Source organism: Octodon degus, unplaced genomic scaffold (genome assembly GCF_000260255.1).
Source record: "Octodon degus isolate 3935 unplaced genomic scaffold, OctDeg1.0 scaffold00216, whole genome shotgun sequence".
Lineage (NCBI taxonomy): Eukaryota > Metazoa > Chordata > Mammalia > Rodentia > Octodontidae > Octodon > Octodon degus.
In genome coordinates, this window is record NW_004524792.1 from 2,842,886 (window position 1) to 2,857,420 (window position 14,535).

Below are 14,535 nucleotides of genomic sequence, written 5' to 3' on the forward strand. Positions count from 1 at the left end.
TTATTTCTTACCATTACAAATGTACATCACCTAGTCTAAATATTAAAATAGAAACACTAATCTGCTGGAAGAAAGAATAAAGACAGCTCTTAAAGACATAGGTGTAGGGGCCGGGGAGATGGCTCAGTGGAATAAGCACTTCCCTGGCAAGTGCAAAGGCCTGAGTTCAATCCCCAGTTCCGCAAAAAAAAAAAAAAAAAAAAAAAAAAGACATAGGTGTAGGCAAAGATTTTATGAACAAAACATCAATCTCATGAGAAATATTACAAGTAATCATCTTATTAAAACATTTTATTTTAAAGAGTAAAGACAAATACAAATAGCAAAAACAAAGACAGAAACAGTAATATACAACAATACATATAGTAAAGAATTTCAAAACAAGAATAAAAAATAACAATGGTTGTTATATTACATATTTTTATCATCAAATCTGTTGTTCAGATTAACAGATACAGGTATGCAAGACTGAGTGAAAAGACAACCCACAGAGTGAGAAAAAAAAATTAGCCAGCCAGTTGTTCTTCAAACAAAGGACTATATATAGAGTAGATAAGGAACTGAAAAAATTAGACACCCCAAATTTAAAGACTGAACTCAAATATGCACATGTGAAATGGATACACACTTCTCTGATAAAGAAGTAAGAACAGCAAATAAATATATGAAAAATGTTCAATGTCATTGGTCATTCGAGAAATGCAAATTAAAACAACACTAAGACTTCATCTCAACCCAGAAAGGATAGTTTTCATCAAGAAATCAAGCAATAATAAATGGTGGTGGAGCTGTAGGGAGAGAGGAACCCTCCTCTACTGTTGGTAGGAGTGCAGACTCATACAACCACTGTGGAAATCAGTGTGGAAATTCCTCAAAATACTTGGACTAGAAGTTCCGCTTGATCAGCTATTCCTCTTCTTGGTGTCTTCCAAAAAACATTAAAAGAATCATACCACAGCAATGTATGTATACCCATGTTGATACCAGCACAGTTTGTAATGGCTAAATATTGGAAACAAGCCAAATGCCTATCAACTGATGAATGGATAAAGATGTGATGTCTTAATATAATGGAGTACTACTCAGCCATAAAGAAAGATAAGCTTGAGACATTTCTAGGTAAGCAGATGCACCTTAAGACCATACTCTTAAGTGAAATAAAGCAGATACATATATGTAAATGTTGAATTGTTTCCGTAGTATGAGAGGCTAAAGGTATAAACAAGGACCAAAATGCATAATAGGTATTGTGAAATAGGATAAAATTGTTCAAAAGAGAAGGAAAAACAAGAAGAAGGAGAAGGAAAGAAAAAGTAAAAAAAGGAAAGAAGGATAAAAGGAGGAAAAGCTTTGTAGAAAAGAGGGCAGTGGGGGAAAAAAGAGGAATAAAAATAATATCAAGCTATGTGTGGTAATCCCAGCACTTGGGAAGCTGAGGCAGGAGTATCATTGTGAGTTTGAGACCAGCCTGGACTACAAAGTAAGGCCAGCCTGAGCTGCATAGCAAGGTCCTGCCTCAAACAGACAAAAAAAAAGTTAATATCATGAACAGGTTCAAATTTCCTATGATGAATGGTATCATCATGTATATTTAAATTATACCAATAAACTTAATTTTTAAAATTTACATCATCTGGATGTTTGAAATCCTGTGTGTGTATGTGTGTGTATGTGTGTGCATGTGAAATTATCTATGAATTTCATTTCACATGAGAAACCCAAAGCCCAGGAAGGAAAGTAATAGATCTTACCCAATCTGATTAGCTATTTAATGGCAAAATCAGAGAAAAAGAAAATGTCTCTTTATTGAGCTTCTGCCATACAGAAGGCTCTTTATGAATCACTTGCAATACTTTCCCACCACTCATTTTGTAAAAACATATTATGTGTCCACTGATGCTTGGACTTGTGGTAGAGTCTGATGAGGCCAAGCTGAACAGCCCCTGCCCTCAAGTGGAGGCAGACCTAAAAACCCAGTGGCCATAAAAGCATACATAAGTGCAATCACAGTAGAGACAGGAAGAAGCTAAGCAGGCTTAAGGATTCAAAAACCTCTTCGGTGAAGAAGCGACACTAGAGCAGACTCTTGGGTGGTGGGTAGGACTTGGCAAGTGCAGGAATGCACAACCATTTCAAGCAGGGAACAGCTATTCCTGGAAGAAAGTCAGAGCTTGGCTCTCCTGCAGAACATGAGTACTTCAGCTGGGAATCAATGAGACATGGAGAGTAATAGTGCTGCAGAGAATGAAGGGACTCAGCTGACAGGAAGGTTGCTGTCATGGCTTGCTTCTGGGCATCTCCCCAATGCTTCATGCGCTCACAGGTGGGCTTTTCCAGAGGTGGCTGAATCTAGGCTGTGTGAATGTCAATTGAGGGTATGGGAATATGGATTAAGGATGTAATAACTAAATTAGTCACTGGTTGATTTAGCTTAGTTCTGGATGTGGATAATGGGAAGCTCCACCCTGGGTGTGGGTGATCCTACCCAAAAGGACTGGTAGTCTGAATGAGTTAAAAAAGAAATGGAGGCATGCCACTGTGGCTTCTCTGCATTGTGCCTGCTGTCGGCCATGCCATGGACTGCTCCCCTTCTGCCACACTCCCCATCCACAACTCCTGCCTTGGAGCTAGCTGATGATGAAATCTCTGCAAACCATGAACTAAAATAAATTCTTCCTCCTTTAACTTGGGAGTATTGAGTATTTTGTTCCAGCAATGAGAAGATAACTAAGACATGTATTTTTCCAAATCAGAGAAATTTAACTTCCTCTTAAAGCTCTAGAAGAAAGTACTGAGCATTTTGGGTAAATGTTCAATAGCATATAATTCCCTCTGGTTTCAGTATAAATTTTCAAATGAAACCTATCACAGTAGCATAGAAAAGAAATGGGAGAGGAATAGGAGTCAGGGAGTAGACTTCATAGAGAGGACAAAATAGATAATGACATAAGAGGAGCAGAGTTTGGGGGCTGGGTTACTAGAAGACACCTTCCAGGTTGAGGGAGAAAGCACAAATGAGGGCAAATACAAACTCATGGCTTGGATGATGGACAATGACAAAACCCTTCATTAAGATAAAAGTGTAGGTGGTGTGTGCCTGTACTCCCAGCACTTGAGAGGCTGAAAACAGGAGAATCACTGCAAGTCTGATCTTTGTAGTGAGACCCTGTAGACCCTGTACTAAATACATTTTTAAAAAGAACATGTAGGAGAAAGGGCCAGTTCAGAGGGAATGGGACAGAAAAGATTGACACACATGGACTTAGGGGATGTAAAGCACAGATGGCTGCCCAGTGGAAATACCAGCCTGGAGACACATCTGGACTGGGACCTGAGATGTACCAGCCTAGGAAGTGTCAGCATCTCTGTGGCCTCACTGAATCCCAGCCACCCTTGGGTGGCTGGAAGTTGCTAGCTTCGCTTGTCAGCCAAGCCATCAAAGCCTGCCCACTCACATAGTTGGGGAGTGAAGACTTGCATCTTGATCTGACTGGGTCCAAAGCCCACACTTGTTTTACTACACTATACTGTCTTTCAAATCAGGAACCTTGGGACTCCCAGTTGTCATTTTCCCATTAATCCCTTCATAAAATGTTGGAGAAAACCTAGCAAAATGAAATGGTTGCATAGAGAAGTTTATCTTTTCAGAAATTGCCATAAATGTCTTCCAGCTTCCCTGAGATTTTATTTCAGAAACAAAACTATATCTTGATATATATTCTAAGAACAAAAGGAAGCCCACCAAGAAGCCTTAGCCATGTCTTCTCTGAGTTCACATCACTAAGACACACCTCTGGATAGGTTAGGAGGTGACCCACATTTCACACACAAGGCCCCTGGGATTCAGGGTTCAAGGAAGTAATTGCATCATTATTTTACAAAATCAGCCACCATTCTCACTTAATGGGTAAAATCAATTTCTGCCAATTAATAGCTATATTGATTTAGTATTTAAGTAGATCTACTTCAAAAGTACTAAATCAAAGAGTGGCATAACAATTCATCTCCTGAATTTTACATCAGGGATGGAAGAGAGGAGGAAAGAAGGAGGCAATTACGAAGGGAACCCACTTGACATCACAGATGGGCTCAATGCTAATGTGGAGGAAGCAGGCAGCAGCCCATACTCTCCCAGTGCCTGCTCACCGCTGTCCCCAAGTGCTGCAAAGAATATCAGACAACTCTGGATGTAGCTCGAGTCAGCCTGCTGATGGCAATGCAAGGTCCACTTGCCAGAGTGAAGACATTTACTTAATTTAAAACGTTTGCATGTCATCATGACACAGCAAGCTGAACTGTGAACTGAAACCCAGCCTGACTTGTCCCCATGTTCTCAGAGAGCTCTTGCGGGAATTTCCCTCCTGACTCCACCCAGCCTAAGTTTAAACAATCCATAAGCACCCTGGAAGCCACAAGACCTGAAAGGCATCCTTAGTTGTAAGCAGACTCATGGCGCTGGCCAGAGCTGCTGAAAAAAGCCTCATCAACTGCTCTGTGCTGGTTCAACTGGCCGGGCCTTCTAGGACTAACCAAATGGTCCAGACAGCCAGGCATCTCCCAGCCTGGACATGCTAGACATTTGATAAAAGTCAAAGAATGTGATGGTTGTCATAGTCATCCAGAGCCTTTTCCATGACCACCACACTCCCATATTCTTTGGATCTGGCTGTGCAGGCAAGCTGGAAAAGCCACAGCTGCTGCATGTGCTATGCGGAAAATCCCATTCCAAAGTCTACACTGTGGTGAAAATTCTTCCAGAAGTTGGGATCACTGGCCAAGGAAAAATCAAGTAAGTGTGGATTAAATGCCCCATCTTCTTTTGAACCCGCCTTTACTGCAACTTCAACCTAGATCCTTTCTTACAATAGCAGCCATCATACACTGAAGCCATCCCCCCGGGACAAAAGGCAGAGGCATGACCACCGATGTAACAGAATGCACAGGTCTTTGCACCGGACAGTTTAAACCATGATTTAGTACAGTGCAAACAAAGCACCCTGTGTCTCAGGGAATCTGAGTTTTTCTTTCAGCTAAGTCCTGAGTCCTCCCTTCATAACCAAAGTAAACTCTAACCTGGTGCCTCAATTACAAAGGGCATTGCTACCCTCAATGTGTCCTATTAGCCTCTCAAGAACAAAGTGAGGCTAAAATAAAGTAGAAATGGATGTATGGTTTAACAGACCAAAAAGAAAAAAACCCACATGGTATTATTATTGGATACAGATAAATGCTTTTGTATCACTTGTCACACTCAAACAAGGTCACATTTCCCAGCATACTTAGTTTCCCTCACTTATCATATCAGAACCTAATTCTGGCAATCAGTACCTAAAAGGTCTTTCACTGGAGAGCTTATGAAATTTACAATCAGATTTATGCTAACTGTGTGATCTGTAATCAAAGTTGTTCATTAGATATGCTTAAGCAATAAAACTTGATCCTAAATTTTCTTTCCCTACCCAGTGTAACTAAGATACCATTCTCTAGATCAGTGTTTTATATTTCCACATCTTTTTGAAATTTTTTTTAATGTATTTAGTACAGGAGCTACAGGGTCTCACTACACAGATCAGACTCACAGTGATCCTCCTGTTTTCAACCTCCCAAGCACTGGGATTACAGGCACGCACCACCATGCCCAATCTCAATTGCCATCTCAGTGCACCCCAGGCGCGGGACCGGCACGGCAAGCCAGGAATCAAACCCCCATCGCTGCACCTGCCTAACCAGGCACTTTAGTCTGCTGAGCTATCTAGCTGGCCCTATATTTCCACACTTTGAGAAACCTCTGCTGTAGGATGCCAGTTTTTATTGAAAGAGAGCTTAACCTAAGCTTGTACCATTGCCTACAGTAAGTCAACAGCTTTGAGCTCTGTCACCCACCACCAGTCCCTGCCACAGATACTCACGAGTGCCCACAATACGATGTGATCTGTTTGGGGCAAAACAATACCCCACAGAACACAGGAGGGCGTAGTAGCTGTGTTTGCTCAGGAGAGCGGTATCTTACCATGAGAGCTGAAGTCATAGATTTTGTTATAAAAACCTGTGGCAGAAAAACCACGTGTTTTTGATATCTGAGCCTTGAGCCTAATGTACAATCATAATTAACCAGAAAGCTGGATGCCACCACATCAGTGACATCCTCCTAGAAGGCCCAAGTGTGGCAATGCATCAGGATCTTCCTATGTCATCCCTTCCAATATTCCACTTCCAGGTCCTTCAATACCTGTCTCCATAGTAGGTCTCATAAGTGTATCAACTGTTCCCTCTGAGCATTTACTATGTGTCAGGTCTAGTGCTGAGAATTTTGCATTTGATCATCTCACCAACTATTATATCTGCTTTGTATAATGGAAGGGAAAAGAGCTCAAAGCACTAAGTAACAGTTCCAACCTCACTTGATGTAAGTAGTAGAACCAGAACTGATCCCAGAGACTCCCACAGACTGAAGAAAGTGAGTGTAACATGGCCAGGAGACTCCATCCTGTTAATAGCAATAAGAAGATGTCCTGTTTTGGTCCATCTATGTCTGGGAACAGAATTGCCTTCCTTCCTGCAAAAATGCTAGCCTTGTCTCCGTGGGTGAAAAAAATACTCAAATGTTACTTGGGCTGCTCAGGACACAAGAGGGTAAAATTAATAAGCATAATAGTATCACTCTTTTTTAAATGTCAGCAATGTTCTAGGAAATGAAGAAAATTCCAATTAAAATCAGCCTCTCTGTGAGCTGTCCTTTCTTCCCTCACGGCTTTCAAAGTGGTCTACAGACATCACTGCAACCCTCCTGGCACTGCAGCAGCAGGTGGGCTCTAGACGTCAGCTGAAGACATACGGGACACTCCCAGAGACTCAGCCAGGAACAGACTCAGCTGAGTCCTCTGTCTGTTCCATGAATGCCTACATCCAAGCCACAGAGAAACAGGACTCATGCCACCTCCCAAGATAGGCTTCGTTACTTGAACGAAAGACTACCCCAACTGGCAGAGCAGCTTTCTTAGCAACTTTCTGCTCAGAACAACTCTCTCAGATTTCTCTCTTCTCCATCTGAAGCTGAGAGGGGAAACTTCAGATTCTTCCTTCAATAGGGAAGAACATTTCAGACAAAAAAAAAAAAAGCCTCTTTGTGAAAGGCTTATTTGAAAGGCATGCACAGATGAGTTAGAATCTGGGACTGTGTCCAGGTGGAAGTCTTGCCTGGAATTCCTAATGCATTCTTTCTCTTATTAAAATAATATAGAGAATCGGGTGGCTTGTTGCTTCTCCACATGTAGTCAATTTGGCTCATGCTGTGTGACCATTTAAAGTCTGACCTCAAGTGCCAGTTTAAAAATCTTTTCATTCTGAGTATGCTTCCATTCCACACAACAAGCCCATAGCTGTTGCCTACACTATTTCTCCAGGCAAACAGTAACTCAGGAGGACCAAGCCTCTGGTCAGAAATGGTGCAAGTGGCCAAGCTATGCAATGTCTCATTCCTTGGCTCCACCCCACCCCCTCCCACCAGAGCCACTTCTCTCGCTTATCTCCTCTCTCTCCAGGCACAGACCTCCTTTGTAGTCAGGGAAGATGGTTCCAGGTGGCTGGATGCGCAGGACAGTCAGTCCCACCCTTCCTGCCCAGTGAACAGAGCTATCACATGCAGGAAGACAAACTCTCTCTCAAGGACAAGTGGTAGAAGTGGGGGTCAAAGTACAACTAGATTTTTCTCCAAGAACCAGTTTTCAGTCTTCTGTGACTTCCATTTTCTTCTTAAAAAAAAAAAATGAGGTAAAATATGGAGGATCACCATGTTTTCCCTGAGGCAAACGGCCTTCCAAGATGTAGCCAAGAGGAAATACAAATATAGCCAACAGGAGCTGTTAAGAACATCCAATAGGAAATCTGCCATCTTGTTACTTGCAAACAAGCATCAAAAACCAAGGAGCACTGCACTGTCACCTCCTGCTAACATAGCCAGTTCCCCGGATGGGTCTCTCTCTGTCCATTGAGGACATACTATTTCATCTGAGACTTAGAGCAGATGAAAATGCAATTATACAATTCACAGCATCCACACAGGGACAGTCAGTTGTCACCATCTCTAAGAGAAGGGAAATAAGATGCTGTTTTATTTTTAAATAGCCCTAGAGATTTCAATGATTGCATTAAAATTTTAATCACAAACTCCTTAAGTTTGAAAGGGGTTAAAAAAAAAAAAAAAAAGCCCACAAAGGACTCATTGTAGAAGAGAGTTTCACCATTTGGAGTTCTTTTATAAATTTGTGTCAGATCACAATTTGCTGTCTGGGAAATGTAAATTAGTTATTAATGAGCCAAAATTCTAACATCAAAGGCGGTGCATCCGCATGCTGGAGAGAAACAAAGAGCTCTCACAGCACTATCGCGTCCTCGGTGTGCACTGGCGGAACTGTGGCGCTCTGAGTCAGGGCAGCCTCCTTAGGAGAACGGCTTTCCACACATGTAATGGCACACGGCACCCGTGTCACTGGCTTCACCTCCACCTGAGCACAGCACAACTGCTAGAGTCCTGGACAGAGAGCGTTCTTGTGTGCCGAAACGGTTTCGTGCAAAGCATCGCCGATAAGCCCTCTCCCTCCCACCAAGTTCACACAGCTGACCACGTTAGCGGGGGATGTGGGTCTGTCTTAGAAATGCCCCCCTACAGCTCTCTTTATCTCTACCTTGTTATATATTTCCATTGAGATCAAGAACTAAGAAGTATAAAGCGCACACAAGGAATGAAAAGGAGAACAGGTATTTTTGAGCACGGAAATGGTAGTAGCAGTTACCCAACCAAAGTCCGGCAGGCATTTGGAAGGCTTCATTTACTCATCCTTTCAACAGACACAGGGGTACATAGGTAGGAAGCCATAAAAGTACCAAGTCTCTCACTCTCCGTGCCCATTGGCGGTCTGTCACTCTGAACTTCATACTCCAGCTATTTTAACAATATCTGCTCTTCCAACCAATGATAGTTTCTCTCTCCTGGGAACCTTCCAAAACAGCTTTTTGGACCCAAAATTCATGCATGCTCCCCTCTGCCTGGCTAGCCCCTCTTCAGGCCCTGAGCCTTGACTGTGTTCTCCCCATGCATCCATCCTAGCCTGCTTTCTGCACTGGACCCCTGGTCTACACATCCCAGATGTCTCCAAACTTTCTAAATTCAGAGTTTCATCACACTGCAGTGTGTTTTAACTGTAAATGTATTTGTTTGCATCTTCTTCTAGACTTTAAGCTTATGAGATGTGGGAATGCTTTTTTGTTCATTTTGTATTAACTTGCTTTGCCTGGTTATTGAGTGCTCCCCTACACACACACAGTAGAAACCTAATACATGTTTGCTATATGGTGGGCCGGTGAAGACCCACACAAATACTCATGCACCACTATCCCAGGAAGAAAGCAGATTCTTTTTTCTGTTTTCTTTCCCTGCCTCAAGTTTATTCATACAAAGAGCACAGGAGGACACTACCTCCCCACAGATGGCACCCCAGGAGTCACACCAGTCCTTCTGTTTTTACATCAGCAGATAAGAGGCTTTTACTGTGGAGTCTTCACGGGAGCCTGGGCACCTTTGGGGGCATGGGCACCTTTAGGGACCTGGGCTGGAGCAGAAGCTAGAGCCTGGGCCTTGGCTGGATCCTGGGCCTTTGGCCGGCAGGCCTGCGACCCTTGGCAATGCTGGCATGGATACGCTTCCCAAGCTTGGGTGGGCAATATAGGCAATTGAGAAAGCCTGCAGTTTACTCCCATTGGAATGATCTTGGGTGACCTCCTTGGGCTTGATGAGGGCCTTGGTAGCCTCGATTCGTGCACTCATGACCTTGGCATCATTTGCTTGCATCTTTTTGAATCCCTTCTTGCTTGTGCTTCTTGGCAAAACACATGTTCCTGAGGCACTTGGGATCTACCCCCTTCAGAGATTCCTGTCTTTGTGACCCAGCTTTCTTGATGCCATTTCTGTGCCACTTCTTCACAAAGCTAAGAATCTTCCCACTCATCTTCTGGATAAAATGGCTAGAAGACCCCACACATAAGTCAGCTGACTTCTCTCCATGTTCCCAGGCAAGCCCACCATTCCTTTTGCACTCAGCCTCCAGGAACCCCCAGAAGAGCTATTCCTTATCCCATTCTTGATTCAAATACCTTTTAGTTTTTCTAAAACGCCTTCCCATCAACTCCGCCATCTCATTTACAAAATTTCCAAAATGTGCTTCACAGAACAGAGACAGAAATAGCCCTGAGAAGGAAGCCTTCCATGACTTTATGCAACAAAGAAGCAGAAAGAGTTTACTGCTTTCCCAGACTCATGGGATAAAGAGCTCCAAGATGCCCTGTAGTGCAGAATTCAACCTACGGCACATGATCCCAAAGGCAAAGTCCATCTCAGACATGGCCCTCTACACCACACACATATGCAGCAGTAACAGACAAAATGTCCATCAAGAAAATAAAAAGCCCAGCACTAAAACAAAATAAACATTACAGAGAGCCAGATATCAGAAGCAGTGCTCAGTGCTGAAGGCACAGGTCTGCTGGTGCCCTCTGAAAAGCAGGCACTGAATGCTGAGAATTCCTCACATGAGAGACCAAGAAGACATGAAACATGGTGAGAGGACAGACTCAGGTCCCTGTTTGCCAAACATCTATTAGCCTCATGCAATTAAGTGTTTTGCAGAATGTGCTATGGGACTCACCTTTGACCCCCTCTGCTGGCCTCACTTTGCTGGTCCTAAGGCTCTCAGATATCATGAACGTGTCCATCTCCCACTCACCTTTTTGTCTCACTGTATGTTGGCCTTCCCAAAGCTTATAGGAAAACTATCCAAAATGAGGCTCTCTCCCTTTGTCCCTCTCCCTCTCTCTGTGTCTGTCTGGCTCTGCCCCCCCACCTTTCCTCTTCCCCCTTCTCTTTTGCTGCCATACATCCTCTCTCCCCCACCATTGTCATCTCCCTTTCCTTTCCTGCCCTTTCTCACCTAATGCCTCCTGTCATGAACCCTTTGTCCTTACTGATGTCTGCACCTGCCACCCCTACAGTCCTCCAATGATGAGACCCAGCAACAGGCTTTTGGACCCCTCCTTTGAGTCTTTTCACTCTTCAACACTGCCAAGTGCCCTTCCCAGGAACCCACAGACTGCTTGGCTTTTTCAGTACTGTGCCTTCTCATTTCTTCTTCTCTAAGAAGAGAAGGATTCTGGTTTTTTTCCCTCTCCCTGTCTCTGACATGTGGGGCTTTCCAGAGATTCTTCCTCCTCCCCCTTACTCTGTTTCTTTATCATCACATCTGTCCTTCTATGCTCTTCCATAAGCATGTATTGCTCAAAAGTACCTTGTCAGCCTCCCCTCACTCCTCACGCTGTCAAACACCTGGAAGTTTTGAGAAGCCTCAGTGTGAAATGGTCACCTCACAATGGTTGGCTTTTGCCTGTCTTGCTGTTGGTTTGCTGGTCCTCAGACATGATGGGGACTGGAGCACAGGCTCTGATTGTTAATCAACATCTCTCTGCTTTGTATTCATTCACTGGCTTGCTTTTATGTCCAAGTGCATAACTTCTCTTAGACATTAAAGTGTCTGTCACAGACCTGGGTGTTACTGAACCACTAAATTCTTCTGGTAGAATAAGTCATTTTAAGTATGGTAAATCTGACACCCAAATATAGCCATATGAATGAAAAATATTGATTTTATTAATATTTTAAAAATAATTTTAAGTATTTTTATTGTATTTTATACATTCTGAATGAATTTTTTAAAAAGTAATTGCTTTGTTTACCTGAAATGTTTCACATCTCATTTCATCCCTCTCAATTTCCTGTTCTTCTTAGTTTTCTTCCCTCATAGTGATGAAGTCTAAAGTCCTAGTCCTTTGTAAAAAACATTAAATAAAGGATGAACATATCTGCATAAGAACTCACTTGCCCAAGTATTTTCAACTAAATATTCAAATATTCTTGCTCTAACAATAAAGCAAAGGGAGAAACATACAACACATAAAATAAGTTCCAGCCACACTAAAAATCTGTCCTATCTGAATTGAAATCACCTTCCTTACCTGTACGCTGGCCATGCTGTTCCCCCCCCCCCCCAGGTATCCTTGTCTCAGAGCATTTAAATGGCTACAACAAAGCATCTCAGACTAGGTAACTCATAAGCACCAAAAACTTATTTCTCACAGTTCTGTAGGCTAAGAAGCCCAATACCAAAGCACTGGCCAATGCCATGTGCAGTGAAGGCCTGCTTCTCACACTCGGTTACATCTAGACATCCTCATGTGGCAGAAAACATCAGAAGGGATGAAGCACTGGGTCCTTCTAGTGCTGAAGAGTAGAAAAGTATGAGACTACTTCTTTCAACTTCAAGCCGTTTATGAGGTCATGAATCCTAGTCAAGAAAGCAGAACCTCATGACTTAAGCTCCAAATGACCATACATATTAATACTGTTAAACTAAAGATTAAATTTGAATGTGAATTTTGAAGAAAACACTAACATTCAAATCGTAGTATTTCTCCACCTCCACAAAAAAAAAGCTTGGAACCATTTCTCCTCCTACCTCTTCAAATGCCACAGTCTTACCACCATTCCCTCAATACCTAGGTCCTGACTTCAGTGTTTTCTTAAGGTCATCTTTCCTATTCCCCACTCACAAAATCCCAAGTCCCTCAAAACCAGTTATGAAGCCCATTCTATTTTTCCATCACAAGGCTGCTCCTCGGTAATGTCCCTCCTCAGAGTATCTCTCCAGCCCAGAAAGAAAAGCCTAAGATAGAAAGTGATGCTCTCAGCAATAAGAGTTCTATAAGACCCACATATTCCATAAAACCTGAGTCCTCTGCAGAGGTGCCTTGCTGTAGTAAGAGATGGTAGGAGAGATTCAGATAAGAGAATAAATAATAATGTGTGGGGAGACCTTCAGTGTTACCCTGGTGGAGCGGGACGGGCTCTTGGGTTGGAAACATATGTAACACACCAACTTACTGTGACCTAGGAAAGACTGTCAAGGATGTCTTCAATAAAGGATATGTGTTTTGCATGGTCAAAATAGACCTGAAAACCAAGTCTTGTGGTGTAGTGGAGTTTTCTACTTCAGGTCATGCTTACATGGTTACAGGGAAAGCATCAGGCAACCTAAAGGCAAATATAAGGTCTGTAATTATGGACTTACCTTCACCCAGAAGTGGAACACAGATAATACTCTTGGGACAGAAATCTCTTTGGAGAATAAATTGGCAGAAGGTTTGAACCTGAGTCTTGATACTATATTTGTACTGAATACAGGAACAAAGAGTAGGAAATCGAAGGCTGCCTATAAATGGGATTGTTTCAGTCTTGCCAGTGATGTTGATATAGATTTTTCTGGACCAACCATCTATGGCTGGGCTGTGTTGGCCTTTGAAGGTTGGCTCACTGGCTATCAGATGAGTTTTGACACAGCCAAATCCAAGCTGCCTCAGAATAATTTTGCTCTGGGTTACAAGGCTGCAGACTTTCAGTTGTATAATATGTGAATGATGGCACTGTATTTAGAAGTTCTGTCTACCAGAAAGTTAATGAAAAGGTTGAAACATCAATACACCTTGCATGGACAGCTGGCAGCAACAACACCCACTTTGGCATCACTGCTAAATACAAGCTGGATTGTAGAACTTCTCTATCTGCTAAAATAAATAATGCTAACCCAATTGGACTGGGTTATACGCAGATCCTTTGACCAGGAGTCAAACTGACCCTGTCTGCTTTAATTGATGGGAAGAACTTCAATGCTGGAGGTCACAAGGTTGGGTTGGGATTTGAACTGGAAGCTTAATGTAATTTTGATTAAAGCCTTAGATTTATCCCTGCAAGTGAAGAGAAATGAACCCACTATGTTTTAGCCTTAAAATTCTGTGAAATTTTAAAAGTGTGAACTTTTTATTCTTCCAAAGAATTGTAATCTTCCTTACACTGAATTGAAGAGATTGCAAGTCCCTACTCCAGGTGATTCTTGAAGGCAGACCTGGAAATTGCCATGTTTGTGCCACATCCCTTTGAATTCTTCAGTGTTAATTCAAGTATGTTCCTCAGTGACCATGTAATATCACGTTAAAGGAAATGACCTGATGCCCTGGTTCATACATTGTGTCCTGCATGTCCCACACTATTTTTTCATGATGTTTTAATATATTGGTCTCAGTGCTATATAGTGGAATCTTTAGCTGGATTCATTCATTCATTGTCAAGAGGGTGCCAGCCCACTCATTTATAGTGTGACCAGATTGTGACAAGAGTTAGAGCTTTAGATCCTCGATTTTTAAAAGAATCTGCTATGAGTACTCCTGTCATCCTAGGAGTACTGCTCTCATCCAAAGAACCAGATCATGCAGTGCCTGATGACCAAGGCTTGCTCTTTACTAGACATAACTGGAATGGAAGCAGTTCAGATCACATGAACTATCCCATGAGGAAATGCAGTCCCTTTGTGTAAAGCTGCTCTGACCCTAATATTTTGTAAGCTTTAATGATGAAAAATAATGTATCTGGAATCAGAT

General features: G+C 42.5%; 1 pseudogene; it reads left to right on the forward strand.

The window, feature by feature from the left end:
• The window catches only part of LOC101567180, a 66,980-nt pseudogene extending 53,011 nt beyond the window's left edge, over nucleotides 1–13,969 (forward strand).
• The last annotated feature ends 566 nt before the right edge of the window (nucleotides 13,970–14,535 follow it).